General features: G+C 37.9%; 1 long non-coding RNA gene and 1 pseudogene across 1 annotated transcript; one reads left to right on the top strand and one right to left on the bottom strand.

Annotated features, from left to right (window-relative positions):
• Window positions 1-341: 341 nt before the first annotated feature.
• LOC147524374 (uncharacterized) lies at window positions 342-2,649 on the bottom strand. The gene is made up of 5 exons (XR_015196944.1): window positions 2,303-2,649; window positions 1,227-1,370; window positions 946-1,028; window positions 613-729; window positions 342-476 (listed from the first exon to the last, which is right to left on the bottom strand). It is a non-coding gene; the product is annotated as an uncharacterized LOC147524374 (long non-coding RNA).
• Window positions 2,650-15,212: 12,563 nt separating this feature from the next.
• LOC147524373 (small nucleolar RNA R71) lies at window positions 15,213-15,307 on the top strand (annotated as a pseudogene).
• Window positions 15,308-17,309: the final 2,002 nt, after the last annotated feature.

Below are 17,309 nucleotides of genomic sequence, written 5' to 3'. Positions count from 1 at the left end.
TCACGGATATATCCGTTACTAAATTATAAACACGAAAAAAAAAAATTAATTTACGGGATCAAATTTTTCCACCCTGCACTTATAGCTCTAGCCCCGGATCTGATTATTCCATCTTACATAATATATCACACTCCACAACAACAAAAGAATAACAAGAAAAAACCAACCAATTAAACTTTATAGAAACAAATCCACCAATCCAAATCCCAATTTACATAGAAACAAAGCCTCCAATCCACCCAAATCCCAATTTACATAAACATAAAAATAAAGCTAAAGAAGTTTTCCTACTTCCTTCCTTGATTCATTTCAACGACATATATAAACAAACATAAAGCGAAAGCAAAGTCACGTTTCATAATCTAGCCTTTCAACATTCCTCCATATTATCTTCAAGTAAAGAGAATGATTTGTTTAAGTAGGAAATGAAGCGAGAGCACATTTAAAAGGCTCCACAGTTGCAGCAAAACAACAACCTGCACAAAGGATAGCTTTTGGCCTCAAAAAGCATTTAAGAGAGAAATCGAAAAAATGGCAACAAGCAACAACCTCTCAATAGGCAATACAATTTGGGTAAACGCCAAAGCAAAAAACTGTTTTAAGACCACTTACCTACCCTTGAGCAATCATTCTTGTAAGAGTAAGAAAACTTCTGCATCATATCTAAAGCCTCGGCATATTGTCACCATTATACTCCAACTTAACCCATGAGTACTTGCATTGTAGTTTCTGAAAAAGAACCCAACACAAAACCAACCCCTAACAATCACAACACAACCAAAATACTAGTCCGTACAACATAATAGGCATATAGGTTATAGTTGTATAGTTTCAATACATAATGGTATTCTTGCTAATCTCAAACATGTAGAAGGAGCTAGGTGAATAAATAGCAACAAAATGAGGGATTATTAATAAGATGACAGGAGAGAATATAACAAATACCTTCCCCTACTACAGTGCATGCTCTCTCTAGACAGACATCACAAACATCACTTCACAGGGGGTAAAGGATTGCAACCCACACTCTGCATAGACCAGTCCAACAAAATCTTTAAATCCGTAAAACTCAGCGCCTATCAGGTTTTATGCTTATAGTTCAAGGTGTATTTTGTGTGTGCCCATTCAGAAAGAAACTCAGGTACAAATAAATACAGACCAATTTTTTAAGCCACTTTTAGCGGACATATCTATATCGAAGGTAAATGTGAAAGTCTGTGAAATACCTTGCTATATTAACCACATGCAAGAGAGGAAAGGAAGGATTATTTGACGGTGCAAATGTCAGTATGTCTGAACTAGAACTGGGTGAGAGCAACGGTTCAAGCCAATGGCGTCCTCATATCCTTGCAACATCAAGCGGAAGCCACCTAAGTACACAAATTTCATTAGTTATCAGAAAAGAAAAAGGGGAATAGCCGTTATGAAAACGGCATACGAAGCTCTTGGATGCATTTGCTAGTCACTTCTGGTGAATATAAAAGAAATGACAGAGTTAACTAATGTGAAGATGGTCCAAAGAAGCAAGAACAAGTTGCTATGTACAAGAAGTTGCATGCAACAGTATACAATATCTGCATAAGCTAAGAAAATATATTAAACAAACCCCAAAGAGCAAGCAAGTTAGGTGGGGTATCGATTTCTAACTGAACCCAAGAACTACACATTTGTCTTTTGCAAACCAAAACATATTTAAGGCTATCGACCACTTAATTAAGAAACCTAAATACCCTTGAGTAATCATTTCGTAAGTGTAAGGAAATTTACGTGTGTCATATCTAAAGCCTTGGCATATTGTCCCTATTGTACTCCAACCCATGAGTACTATCATTATATTAGCACCAAAGATTAATTCAATATTAAAATATCAATTCAGCTCCAACAAGAGAATTCTTTTTCTACAACAAACTACCCACTTCCATTCGGGGAACCCCATATTTAATATAACTAAGCTTGCAAATGATAAGATATTAAGTAAAGAACTTCCAAATACCTCTATCAAGTTTTAACTTCCAGCAAGAAGGCATGTACAACCAATATAACTTGAGTGAAAATAAACACCCAACCTCACACTAGAATTCACGAGATCTCTAATTTCTAATTCGACTTACTAAGTAATTTACTTTGAAGGTGCATTAATACACTACGAGGGAAATCCACACTAGCTCCTTTGTGACTCACCACTTACTAAGAAACGAAACACTAAGATGCAAAAGAGATGGGCAGACGAAATGCATAAGAAATACACATACACAAGGTTGACTCTACAATGACATTCACTATATGGAAACATATATGTTACCTTAATAGAATATGTGAGATATGAAACCTCCATTACTATGAGAAAGATGGCAGAAATTATGTCTTGTGACCAATCTTGTCCATTTTCTTCGACCAAACTCTGTAGAGCAAACCGAAACATTCATGGAGTAACAACTGTAGTCTGGCTAGATTGTTGTGGAGCAACAACTGTAGTCTGGCTCCCAGATGACACTGAAGTTTGTCCACTCAGAGGTGTTACTGCTGCATCATTTCAGGATAGTGTTGCTGCTGATTTTGACCAGCATGTAATCCCATATTTGACGCAGAAATACCTGGTCCAACAGGCTGAAAATGTTGGGAAGCTGCCATATTAAATGGATTTGCTTGTTGTTGTGGAAAAGAAACTTGAAACTGTGACAAACATTAGAATCGAAAACTTATACGCTTCTAGAAAATGCTAGGAGACAATATACATGAGAGTCAAACTCGAGGTATCTTTACCTGCATAAACATGGGAGGAGCAAAATTTTGAGGAGGGCCTGCTGATCCACCAATTGGAGGCCAAAATGGCTTTGCCAATGTAAAACAGAAATGCAATTTATCAACAGTCATTACATAAGCAACTAAGCGAATATGAAATCCAAACATAAGAGAGGGTATAATGCTACATACTCGGTGCAGATCTGAATTCGGTCATTTCCACAAATAGGCTGACCTTTGCTAAGCACTACAACAAAAGCTAGCACATAAAATATATGGTATAAAACAACATGAATACTGGGAAATAATCCCGAAACTTAATAAATAATTAAAGCTAGACTTTGAAAGTAATTAATACTAAATACTAAATAGCAAACAAACTTTGTCAAGAGGCAAGAAATAAATATTAAATAGTACACATAATTTTTTTGAACTCAAAATCAAATCAACAAGAGGGTACTAATACAACAAAGGGTACGAGAACAATCTAAATGTGACCTACCTATTTGAAGAAGAAATGAAAGAGAGCGAGAGTTCAAATTTGTGTTGACTGCAATTGAAAGAAGGATTAGAAACGGGAATCCGCCAAAAGCAAAAGCTAAATATAATGGGGAAAAACTTGAATTAAAGCTAGCAAATTAAAAGGGCAAAAGAAAAATAAACCCTAAAAAATAACTAACTTGGTTCGATTGGCCGATGCAATTAAGGGGTTACTTATCAGCTTGGACCAAGTCAATTCCAAGCCATCTCATTCCCACAACTCCATTTCATCAATAATTGGAAAGCACTTAAACAATTAATGTTTTATCTACTCTACTAATTAATGTGAGAAAAAAAAAAATTACCAATTTGTAAAGGGTGGTTCTCTTCAATCCTTGTGGCTAGCGCAAGACAAGCTATCCAAAGACTCACTCCTTGCATGCATTTGATTCATGCTTGCAATCAAACACCAAATGTCCAATAAGTATTTTGATCACAGAAGAAACCTCAAAGTAACAAGCCCATTAATGCCAACTCATTGATAAAAAAAAAAGATTAAATGTGAACAACTGAGTAAATAAATTTGAAGTGTATTTTCAGTAGGAAATCTTTAGTTCAACCCAATATTAAAGATTAAGACAAACAGTCAGTTTGGATTTTAGTATGCAATGGGACATCAATGAAAGAGACCCCTTGAGTTCCTTAAAGTCAAAGCAATAACTTTATAACTTTGCTTCTAAAACAAACAGTCAGACTATCCAATGGCGGAAAATCAAAGCACAATTATGTGTTCCTTATTTGTTGAAAACAAAGACATTTTTCTAATGTTCATCACCACCTAAGAAAGATTAAGAAGTGCTAGTGCAGAACTTGCAGCGTAAAAGTTGTAAAGATGTTTTTCTAATGTTCATCTTAGGGAAATTAGGATCAAACTAACTTGTGACAAGGTCCTCTTGAAAAAAAGACCAAGGCCATACTAACAGTAAAAGCTCTTTAATTATATAGGAGAAAGGAAAATAATAGTACCTAAACAAAACAAGTAAAAATTGTTGGCCATGACTGTCGAAGGCAGTTGAGCTTTCCAAACATCCATGTAAACAATTGCTTACCAAGATAGACGACAAACAAAACTATTACCTCGCAAATGCAATAAGAAATAACTAATTAAGCCAGTTTTCATTCTTGTAAGGATTCGGTTTTTTATTTTATTACCTCGCAAACACAAACAATTTCACAATTTTTCATTCTTGTAAGGATCGAGTGAGCAGTTCTAGTTACACGCAGTACTTACTTCTAACGATCCAATATAGACCTGGGATAAATACTCCATCTGACAATGGTAAGCCAATACTTGAACGGGTTCTGGAGAAAAAAGCTCATGTTCAAATGATAATGCCTAAAGCAAGAGTAGAGGATGAAAACTTCTTGTTTTCCATGAAACTCCGTGTAGGGGGCAAGCTTTCTAGATCAGCAATCATTCTCTCTGGTGATGGAACTGCAACAATTTCTTACTATAGGGGAAATACCACACTACTATATCAGTTTGATTTACCTTGGGATGCAGGGAAAGCTCTAGATGCTTCGGTTTTCCCTTCTAAAGAAGACGTCGAGGAAGGTGCATGGGTTGTAGTAATTGAGAAAGCAAGAGTCTGGGCAATACTTGAGAAGGTAGTTCTACTTGGTGGAGTTGAGCCTCCTGAACGAAGCTTGTCACGTAAAGGAAGCTCAAATGAAGGAGCTGCTGAAGAATAAAAACGGAACCTTGCATTTGGAGGCAGCCTTGCTCCTACAAGGGCTAGTTCTGAAGCATGGGATGTTAGGGGATAGACGAAGAGCGTTGTCAACTGGGATACCTTTTCATTCTTGTGCAATTGAACAAAGGATTAGAAACGGAATCCGGTCAAAAGCAAAAGCTCAATATAATGGGGGAATTTTTTTTAATTAAAGCTAGCAAATTAAAAGGGTATAAAAAAAAAGAAACCCTAGAATAACTAACTTGGTTCGATTGGCCGGAGCAAAGAAATCGACTTGACAGTTCTCTTACCCTTCTCTCATCGTCCACCTCGAAGTTAGAGCAGCAACGCCGTAAAGGTTTCACTTTCAAATCAGATACAATAAGTAGAAAAAATTTCAAGTGAGGAAGAGAAATAACAACGTACCTCCAGTTTTAATCGAAGATCGAACCTAATGCGCCGTCTTCATCTTCATATCTGGGTGATATATTTGGAACCCTAGGTTTGAATAGCATGGAGAGAGTCGGGGTTTGAGAGAGTTCTAGTCGGGTAGAAGTGTAGAACAATTAATCCTTTATTTTTTTGCCTTTTATTTATTAATATTTTCATTTTCTATTACAGTTTTACTAACGAAAACTTGATAAGTAACAATTATATCCGTTAGTTATTTTGTTACGGATATATCCGTTAGAAATAAAAAATACCGTCTGTTACAAATTGGCCCTTATGGTGTAGTGCGACGATTCTACGATAGTCGGAATCAAGCTTTCATCAAGGCTTCTCAACCCCCTCTAATGGAGGTTTAGCCGAGAATCATTACGCAATCATTTCCGATTAAACTTAAACTAAACATGATATAAAGAATTGAAATTTAATAATCTAAATTAAACAATCATTAAAATCTAATTAATAACTAAGACTTGAATAACAAGTAATAAATGAATCAGATCTAACACAAATGTAAATGACAAGAATCGAAATTTAACAACTAGCTATTTTATTAATCAAACTAATTAAGAGTAATGATTCTAATAGTTTAATCTAAAGCAAGAATTGAATTTGAAATTAAACTTAATTAAAACAATTAAATATAGATCTAGAAGCTATTCTAATGGCTACTTTCTATTCTAAGCTCCTTTATTTTCTAACCTAAAAATCTACTATTCTCTACTAAAAAATCTACCATTAACAAAGAGCTAAGCTTTTTTTTTATACTTTTAGATCCAAAAATCGTGCATGGGCTTGGAGCCATGTTTTGGCCAGAGAATCGAGCCCAAAACCCAAGTCTTTCAAATTCAAAAGGCCTCTTCAGCTGCAGTTGGCTTCAACAGACTTTTCGTCCACTTCTGCTCCTCTGATTGGATCACGGCTTAGACCATTGGAAAGCTCTTTCCAAGCTGGTCGTTTTGACATAAGGTAGGCCCCATTCCGAGGTCTGAGTCCAAAGATATGGCCTTCGGAAGTTCTGCTGACTTTGTGTGTTGTTTCTGCCCGCGTCGACTTTTCAGCTTTTGACCGGGCTTTAGAAAGGCTTTGTCCTCTTGAATCTTGGCCTTTAATCACGGAACTCCTTAGTAACCGACCTTTGCTCCTTTATCTCGCTAAAGTGGCACATTTCTGCACATAATGGACTTTGAAGCCTGAAATGCATAAAAACACGTAATCAGTGTTAACTCTTAATTATTACTCACATAATTGGTCTAAAAGTATATGCATTCTGGGGTTAAAACTACAGTTTTGGGCTCTTATCAAACCACCCCAAACAGCATTTTGCTTGTCCTCAAGCAAAGATGAGAAATTAGAATAAGTGACCAAAAATGGAGTTCTAACTACTCTCGCGTTTATTTGAGTGCGATTGCATTGATTGACCATATGCAACAAGGCCTTAAACCACTAGGAATTCCCTAGTGGACGAAGTTATAGCCTCGTGAGAGTTTTCCAGTGAAGGTACTCACAAATTTCATCTATACTACAACGACTAAGAAATAAAACTATTGTTTCCTTTATTCATGCTCCAAATTATCTATACCTCTCATTAGCAATGTATATAGAGTAATCAAGTCTAAAACCTAAGCTAATATATGCATAATAATCAATCATCTAAAATAAACATATATACAATGAGTAATACTATGAAATGCAATAGCAGGTCCGTTTCTGAAACTCGAAATAGCGTCCTTAAGTAGGTTCTCACAATAATAGTCAAAATACAACACTCTGATTTTTCCACTCAACTTTCATTTACTCTAGTGCATGGGCACACTTTACCTTACAATCTCAATGACAACAAGGAAGTTCGAGTCGATCAAACACATCTGTCACTTACTATCACACTAACTTATTCCTAATTGAGCTAGAGGTCTTTATTAGGTGTTGCGGGGATTAGGAGATGGTTTAAGAAGGAAGGAAATGGATATTCAAAAGGACAAGTCTGAGATAATAGAGTCTTCATATTATGTAACTTAAAGAAAACCTTGTTATTTTCTTTTGCTTCTATACTTTGTTTCCATCCTTAGCCATATTTTTTTTTCTTTTTCTTTACTTTGGCTTTTGACTCCCTTTTATTCTTTTTTTTTTGGAGTTTTTATTTTATTTCTATTTTTATTTTTCTTTTCTTTGGATGGAAACTTCTTTTCTTTATTTTCTCAAGCAATTAACTAACTTTTGTTTTACAATGGGTTTTTCTCTTCTTCTTTCTTCCTCATTCTATTCTCGGACTTATCTTAATTGGGTAGGTTGAATATATATATTTTTTTTATTTTGCAACAGGGTAAAAGGATTTGTGGTTTATGAAAGGCTAAAGAAAGGCTCAGAGGGGCTTACTAGCGGAAAATAATTCATAGGTTTGAATTTCTGGCTATATCGATCCAAAGAGGGCCTAAATTCTCGCTTAGGATATGGTTTAGTGATCAAGCAAGTGGACGTGTGATATCTCTATCCGAATTTACTTCCCCTTGTGTCATTTCTCAAATGTTTCATTTCATATAAGGCTTTAGGCTATATTTCTCACAGGATTTGTAGAATAAGTACTCTAGCCTAGATTTAAACTTATCGCTAACAATCATAGATACTCATGTAATATATTTATAGATAGATGCAAAGATTATTACCTACATATTAACCTATGTTTCTAAAAATTATTACGATGCAAAAGCTATCGGAGATTTCTAGATTGTTAAGAGCATAGAGAAGGAAAACAATACCACTATTCCTAAGTGTATAGCATGAACTTATTTATTTTATTTTTGAATTTTTAAAATTTTAACTAGAAAACAAATGCATATTAACTCTATCTATATCCTATCAGATGCCTTTAATTACGCGTGTTTCTATGCCCCAAAAACAAGAAGCACGTTGTCCTCAAAGCATTTAAATAAAGAGGGTAGGAAAAATACCATTGAAACACGTGAAATTCAGGGATATCTGCAAAACAAAGTTAGAACGTACTAATATAGGAAATAAAAATTGACGCAACTCTATATGAGTTCTACCCATTATGGGGTTAACAAGAATGAAATTGCTTGGGACATAAGAAGAAGACACTAACTAGAATGAAAACTTACCTTATCTCCCGCATTACTCATCATCTTACTCATCCTCTTCTTCCATAAAGAAGTGAGGTTCCTTTGCGTCCTGCCATGCCATGATAATTTGCCAGGCTTCCCGCCATTTATCATCTATTATTGCTAACCTATTAAGAGCCACTTGGTCTGATGGGGTGTAGGGTGCAACCTGATGAGGTTGTATCCTCCACCCTTGCCAAGTCATTGCACGGAAGGATCGAATAATACTATTGGTGGGTCGCACTGTCGTAACCGTAATCCAATCCGTGAAACGTGTACAAAAACCGGAAAGAAACATAGCATAATACGGAAACTAGAACGGGCATAAGAAGGAACTTATGCCTCATGCTATGGGATCGAGCTAAACTAGGACATCAAGGTTCGGGAAGGTCATGACACATACGTCCCGTGGCTAAAGCAAGGAAAATGCTGCAAGTGGCATCATTCACAGAAGAAAAACGCCATTCCCCTAAAATGTTTAGCATGATCCAAAACATAACAGTTCCTATGTTCATGGACAGGCTACCAAAAGCGACGTTATAGTCCCCTTGGTCCTCGATACGGAAAATGCCTGCGCCGTACGACTCATGCAAGAACTCGTAAGTGTAGACATACATATTATCTACCCAATAGCACCATGGGTCTTGTATTTCAGCGGGCATAGCAAGTCCAAGAACAAATGCTAGCAAGAACCTGGTAATTTCCATTGGTTCATTATCAATGTTGATGGAGAACACTTGTTCTCCATCTGGTCTTTCAAAGAAAATGCAGTTATCGTAAAAATAAGATGCTAGTGTTGGAGAATAAAGTGCATCAGGTCTTACCATAAGCGGCTCCCCAAATTAACGATGTGATCGCTTTCACAAAACCAAGCACCATAAGTAGTGCTTTGGAACAAATCTTGAAAAGATGTTCCGGTATTAATGTTGGAGATGTCATCTCAAACTTACGCCTGGAATAGCTGCGAATGATCGGATACTTCCCGCAGAAAATTGGAAATTTTTCGTCCACGGAAGTCGATTATGAAAGTGTTTCTCTGAATAGTTGGAATTTCCAGTGTTTGAGCTGGTCGGCGGCTTCGGCAAGCTTGAGTCGCGCTCGACAAAAATTCAGAAAAAAATATGCAGAGCTGAAAGCGCCGAGTTGCTAAAACTTCGGAAAAATGAGTCAAACGGGAATTGTGGGGAGTGAAAGGTGAGTGATGGAGTTTAGGTGTAGTGTGAGTTGTGAGTGTAGAATGTATGAAGTTTATATAGGTTTTAAGTTGCTAAAACGGATCGGGAAGTTGCCAAAACTAATTACGGCAGTTTTCGGAAATCCTAAAATTTCCAAACCCGAAAACGGAAACAACTCATTATCTTGATTCTAATTCAAACCTAGTATCTTTTAGGTTGAATTTATGATAGAATCTACCTATTTAATTTAGATTTCATCCTACCCTTATACTTATTCCTTGATATGCCTAAATGGCCATATTTTCACCTTGACTCCGCAATAAATTCTAACACGAGGGTTATATAAAAATCATGCTGGAATAGATAAAACCACCCCCAAACAATTTGGGAAGGTGGGATCAATATGAGACAACCACGCATAATAAAAATAACCGCATTATATTAAAATTTTCATTCGGAGTACATTTCACTACAAAATTCAAATTACGGAAATAAAACTTACATTAAAATAAATAACAATAATGAAACTACAAATAAACATAAAAACATCAACCGATGCTATCCCTAACTACTCCGCATCGGTAGCGGAGGGCACACGGTCCGGAGATCGCTCCCGGGCTCTCGATGGGCCAAGACCATTCGATCCCCCCTTCGGCGACGACGCTTCGTGCCTCGATGGTGTGTCCTCGAAGGAGAGTCCCCTGAGGTGGGAATCGTAAGCATCTCTTCCCGAACCGGCGCCGAGCTTCTAGCTCGGCCCTCATCCGTTCCCACCTCTCATCCTCTCTCGGTAATGCGGATCTCGGTTATGATGCATCGTTGCTCGCCGAGTCCGGAGGTCTTCGCAGATGATGGTGAGTTGAACGATGCCACGATGAATCACAGCCATACGCGTTCAAGGCCCGACCAACACCTCTCCAAGGCATCCGTGATCAAAACAAGTCAACTCCTCCTCATCCTCCGAGGGCATTCGATTTCCCCGGCCTCCCGGCATTACGATATCCACCATCCTCTTCTTCTTCTTCTATCTCAGCCAACCTCCAAACTCGTTAGGACGACTCCTTATAGATGCGAGGGTTACGGTGTAGGGTGATGTAAGTCCTATCGGTTTGCCCGAGATGCTCTCAACTTCAATATGATCTTGGTTATCAACACGGGGAGAGGGGCAACAGACTTCCCTACTCCCCCTAATCATGCTAAGTAAAAACTCCAAGATGCAGAACTCATACTTCGCGCTCCCGGAGTATCCATAAGATGTGGAGGCGATTCAGCCGATGTCGCCGACCTTCTCCTTCCCCAGATCGTTCCGACCAATCCCAGCTGCAGCCAATTTGGTTGGTCCTGGGGAAGCTCGACGAACACAACGCGACCTCGCGATTGTAGTTCCCTTCAAGAATCGTCTCATTCATCAATGGCTCTACCCCATTATGTTGGGACTCCGCAACGTGACATCCAAATGGATTCTAGGCGGGATGCCTAAAATCTCAACCTAACAACCCGTTGTCACTTCCTTCCTTCCTCTTCGCCACCACAACAAAAATCCTCGCCCCTTCCAACTCCCTCAGATTGTAGAACCGTTGGACTAAGTCCTCGTGGTAATAGGCTTCATCCGAAAGTACCACAAGCTATTCCGATCTCGACCGATCATTTCATCACCATAAAACGTATTGAAGTGGTCGCTGTAAAAAGCTTGTTCGCAAAATTCGGCGTTGTTGAGCCATTGGTGTTTGGAATGTAGTGGGGGTTTAAATGGGATGTGGTGGTGGGTTGTTAATCGACCACCAATTGAAGCAAAACAAAGTGGTGGTGGTGGAGTGGTGGTACGGCAGTAACAAAATTTGGAATTTCGGTGGTTTTGCTTATTTAATTTGGTGGAGGTGGTGGTAGGTGGCTTGCAAATCGATTTGGGTTAGGTATTGATTGTCAGGGCTGGGTTAATTTAGGTTTTCTTTTTATTTTATTATTATTTTTTTTTAGGTTTTGTTTTAAGCTTTGGGCGTTAATGGCGGATTTGGGGAAGATGATCGCGATTGTTGGTGAAGGTAAAGGCGGGCGCGGCGTCTGGGTCGATGGGCTGGTTGGGCCCAAGCCCAAATCGAAATTTGTGATTGATTTTTTTCGATTTTTCGCGAAACTTCAAATCAAAATTGCCGCCCGTTATCGGTCCGATTTTTTTTGTGAATGAGTTATGGAAATGATCAGAGAGAATTTCCAATCCAATGATCCATAAAACACTCTATTCCGACCGTGGATGACATATAAGATAGTGGAAAATGCCTCAAAGCGCGCGGCATGACGACGCGTTATGCTTAACAATTGGACTCTAAAATCATGGATTATGTCAACCCGAATCGTAATACAATTAAACGGCCTAAGCAACTGTAATGGGACATAAACATTCTAGGATCGGAAACACTAACACCCCACCCCCAAACAAATTTTTACAACGGAGCTTAGAAAATTTGTTTTTATAATGGGTATTTTAAAGTCGATTTCGAGACTTCCTATATTACTATGTTTATTCTTTAATATATATATATATATATATATATATATATATATATATATATATATATATATATATTTATATATATCTTTATTTATATTATTTATTTTAATTTTAAAAAGAAAACAATAAACAAGAAGGACATAATTCACCTCATAGAGAAACATGACTCAAAAATCCGAGAAAACATGCAAGAGTGGAAAACGTGAATTATGTTTAAACGTAGACTTAGGATCCGGTACTTACAGCCACACACTCCGTAGGGAGGGCCCGGTTACCTTAATGGTGCACTCACCAATATATGAAAATGAAAGGAAATGCACCAAACACAAAAGTTGAGTCGTTTATAGTCAGATACTCGAGACTTATCTAAACATATGTATGAACATGCAGTTTATCATATATCAACAACCGAAATAGTTGTGGATCATTCCATAAATAAATATCACAGAAAACATATCCAAACACAATCAAGCACCAAGATTTCCTATGACGCAACCTAGTAAAATGAAAGTGAAGTCGGATAACCCTATTACTTAACCTAGCATGCACTTTTTTTTTCATTTTTGAACGAGAGGGTGTCCTAGTGAATAAGTGTGGAAGAGTGAATGGTTGTGGGAGAATATGGTGGATATGGGTAAGTTGTAGAAGGAAAGCATGGAAAAATGAGGATGTGGGTTTAGCACAAAACTCATTCATAGTGTAGGTAGGGACTGTCTCAAGTTTGAAAATGAAGGTGTCACACGCTTTTGTCTTCTGAAGTATTTGTTTACTAGATGAATTTAAAAAATTATGAAGCATAGAAGAAACAACAGGATCGAGTGCAAACTCGAGATTCCTTTGAAAGGGTGGAAGGAGGGGAGATGAGGTGGATGTTGTGGAAAGTAGTTCTTGATAGGGTGAATTATCACCGCTCTAAGAAACTCATCGAATTGCTCATCTAGATTGGTCATATCCCGCGTTACTATGATAGTCCTCTACATCTTTTGAGAAAGTCATCTATCTCATCCTCATCCGTAATATGTGTATCGACTAGTGTAGGGATGGAAATGTTGGAGTCTGAACTTCCAAAGGAAAGAAATTTGGGCATATGATTATCGGGGAACGTGTTGTTGAAATAATCTCGAAAGCAAAGCTCTCGATCATGCTAACCTCTCCATCCATAGATTTAATCGGGTAATCGTGTCTTTGTTTTAAAACATTGACTTCAACAAAGAAGATGGCCAAAAGACATGGACATTGAACCATCGCAATTAATGAGCCGCATTGGCAGTTGCCGTGAAAGGACGCCCTAAGATGATCGGGACAGAGTCGTTAACGACTTCGTGGTCGAGGATGACAAAATCAACCCGGATAGTAAAAATCCTGAATTTTACCGTAACATTTTCGACGACACCCTTAGGATACTTAATAGACCGATCAGCTAATTGCAACGCCATTTTAGTAGGTTGCATCTCGTCTAGACCTATTTGTCTATACAAATAAAACGGGAGTAAGTTAACGCTTAGCCCCCAAGTCTAATAACGGTCGTCGCCGATAAGAATCTCCTAAGGTGCATCAGACAAGAAGGGATCGACCGTGGTCCTTGTACTTAACAATTCCATTATGTTTAGATAAAGTTGGGAATTGTTCTGTTAAAAAGGCGTCTTTTGGTATATTGGTCTTACGCCTAGTAGTACACAATTCCTTAAGAAATTTAGCATGGTGTGGTAGCTTTTTTATAGCTTCGAGGAAGGGAAGGTTTATAGTTAGATTCTTGAAAACATCCCTAATCTCCTCATAATTTGTATCCCTAGTTAACACGGCTAATTTTTGTGGAAACGGCGGTTTCTGTTTATATTTAGCAATGGTATCACCTGGATGTTTAACCGTGGCTTTCTCAGATCTTAGGTTGTGGTTCAGAATCGGTACCTCTACAATTGGTAGGCTCTTCAGTTTCTATTTCGTATCTAGTAAAATAGCAGGTGTAGGGCGATCGGGTAGGGTAACTATAGGCATAGTTACTTTGTTATCAACCACTCTGTAATCGGAGAGTGGTGATGGCCTTTAGCTCACCTACATTTTCATATTCATTACTAGTATTATCGGTTACCTCAAAGGCTGTATTTGTTGTTTTAGTATTAGGTATTGTGTGACCTCGAAACACACCTTTGGGTTGGGCTTTATCTTGAGCCAACCGTTGGGTTAAATTATTAACGGATTGTAAGAAGCCGCATTGGTTAGATTGAGCCATGGTTTGGAAAAAGTTTTGGCTCACTTGTATGAAGGTGTCAAGACGATCCGGTTGTGTGGGTGTAGTAGTCACGGGTGGTGTGGATCGAACTATTTCACGGAATTATTTATGGGTGGATTTTGATAGTTATTATTTACCGAACGATACCTCTATTAGCATTATAATTATTATAACTACCTTGACTTTGTGCTTGACCTTGTCGAGGTTGCACTTGGTTGTTATAATTATTGAAATTCCCCCGACCTTGTCCTTGTCGAGTGGGGCTTGGTTAAAGCCGCGTGAGGCCTAACATATTGATTATTATTGACTTGAGGTGTGACGGTTGGTTATTTCTCCAACCGGTTAGGATTTTGTCTCCAAGGGCAATTAGGTTCACTATTAATAGAACAAGCCCGCTCATAGGCTATAGGACGATGGGAGTCGGGATGCTCGTGGCTCCAACAAACTACATGGATTTGAATTTACATTCATGACGGGGATAGGCTTTTGTTGAACATAAATGGCCTCTACCTTTTAGTGAGTGATTCGATTAGAGTTTTAAGCTCGGAATCGTGGTTTAATTTCAAACATACCCGCCTTAATCGTATTTGATGAACTAGCGAATGGTGGATATCATCACTACCCCCAGTTGTTATTTCGCTTTAGTTTGACCCTCTAAAAATTTATAAGCCTCCGAGGCTCCTTTGCTTAAGAAACTACCCCCATTCATTATGTCTAGGACTTCTTTATGGTGGTGTAGAAGTCCTTTGAAAAAGGCAACGAACTAACGTGTCTTTTGCTAAGTTATGATGTGGACACTCTATAAGGAGATCGGTGAAACGATTCCAAGCCTCTCAAAATGATTCATGAGGATTTTGTCGAAAAGAAATGAATCTTGGAAAGCATCTCGCCCCTTCTTTAGGGGTGGGTAAAAATGTTCCATAAACAAATCAACAAGTTTAGCCCATGAGTCCATTGTAATTAGGGCGTTTGGGCGCTTAACCAAGACGCTTTATCGGCTAAGGTGAAAGGGAATACCCTAAGTTTAATTTGTTCCGCACCAACCGTTGGATGGTGGAATGTTGTTAGGACTTGTTCAATCCTACGCGATAGCCGATAAGGTTTTTCATGGTCTAATCCATGAAAACGGGTAACAAATTAAAAAATATTTGGGGATTCGAAATCCTAATCGGTCCGCTAGAACGATGCAAGATTTGGGGCTATCACCAAGGCTTTGTAGAAGTCGAGAGAGGAGTCTCTTCTTCGCGGGCATCAGGTCGTGATGTGTGTGAAATAGTAGCTAGAGGTGTAGTGGGTGGTATACTAGATAAACTTGTTTGTTGACGTTGTTGCGGTAATTACGCTCGCGGTTTTGTTCGCCGGACCTTAATCTCATACAAAGCTAAAACCAAACTTAGCTAAACACATCAACACTCCAAACAATGGTGATATACTAGTATAAAACTCTAACAGAGATGCGAGGTGTGGAAGAAAGGAATACCGACAAGTCCTTGCTTCGCTTTATGAATATCGCCTTGTTTACGCGTGTTGCAGTGTATATACCGTGTTAGAACACTGAAAAATTTGAAAAATCAAAGTTCGAGTCAAAACCGTAGAATTCGGAAAAATTAACAAAGCGGCGTAGCGCTGGCCAGCATAGAAGGTCGGCGCTCGGGTAATTTTCAAATTACAGTTGTTTTGTAGGGTTTTCGGGGGTTATAGGGCTACGGTTTTCCTTCGAGCTGGCGCCGATGTAATTTCGCTGAAATTTTTCAACGATGAAACGGAAAGCCACAAGAGATGAATCAAACACGGGGTGGGTGGGTGAAATGGGACTTTTAAGAAAAGTACTTACACTACTTAAAACAATGCGAAAGTGCAACTAAGATGGCAGCGGGGCCATTTGATAAAGATAAAATTGAATTAGTTTTACCTACGAAATAAAGCGATGAAACTCTAAACGTAAGTAAAACTAAACGATATATATGATGCCTATATTTTATCAAAGATTTCTACTCTCAATCCTATGAGATATAGTGGAGTAGAGTGATTCGTTCCACTCCTAGTTCTTTTTCGATCTTTGTGGTTATCACGCTTAATTACTCTACTTAAGGTCTAATGAGAGATTTACTTAAAAGGCAACTAGACTACGATGCAACTACCCACAAGATGAAACTAGTCGGTTATCAAAATAACTAAGGGAATGCTACGTTGATTCGATGATAAGGAGTTAGAGGGGATTGATTCCACCTTAACTCGACTTAATCCTATTAACGACATTTAATCGTCAGAATCGAATTGAATCGCTTCGCAGAACAATTGGTTCTTCCTAATCCCTAATTACACATGAGCATTCCTACCAATTCATAACTAGCATGTGAACGATTAAACCCATTCTCATGGTGAACTAATCGCTTCTAGAGTGGAAAGGAAATTACGAATTTTATTCTACGATAGTCGGAATCAAGCTTTCATCAAGGCTTCTCAACCCCTCTAATGGAGGTTTAGCCGAGAATCATTACGCAATCATTTCCGATTAAAGTTAAACTAAACATGATATAAAGAATTGAAATTTACTAATCTAAATTAAACAATAATTAAAATCTAATTAATAACTAAGACTTGAATAACAAGTAGTAAATGAATCGGATCCAACACAAATGTAAATTACAAGAATCGAAATTTAACAACTAGCTATTTTATTAATCAAACTAATTAAGAGTAATGATTCTAATAGTTTAATCTAAAACAAGAATTGGATTTGAAATTAAACTTAATTAAAACAATTAAATCTAGATCTAGAAGCTATTCTAATGGCTACTTTCTATTCTAAGCTCCTTTATTTTCTAACCTAAAAATCTACTATTCTCTACTAAAAAATCTACCATTAACAAAGAG

Source organism: Coptis chinensis, chromosome 1 (genome assembly GCF_015680905.1).
Source record: "Coptis chinensis isolate HL-2020 chromosome 1, ASM1568090v1, whole genome shotgun sequence".
NCBI lineage: Eukaryota > Viridiplantae > Streptophyta > Magnoliopsida > Ranunculales > Ranunculaceae > Coptis > Coptis chinensis.
Note: the sequence above shows the minus strand (reverse complement) of the source record. Positions and strands in the feature narration are given on the sequence as shown.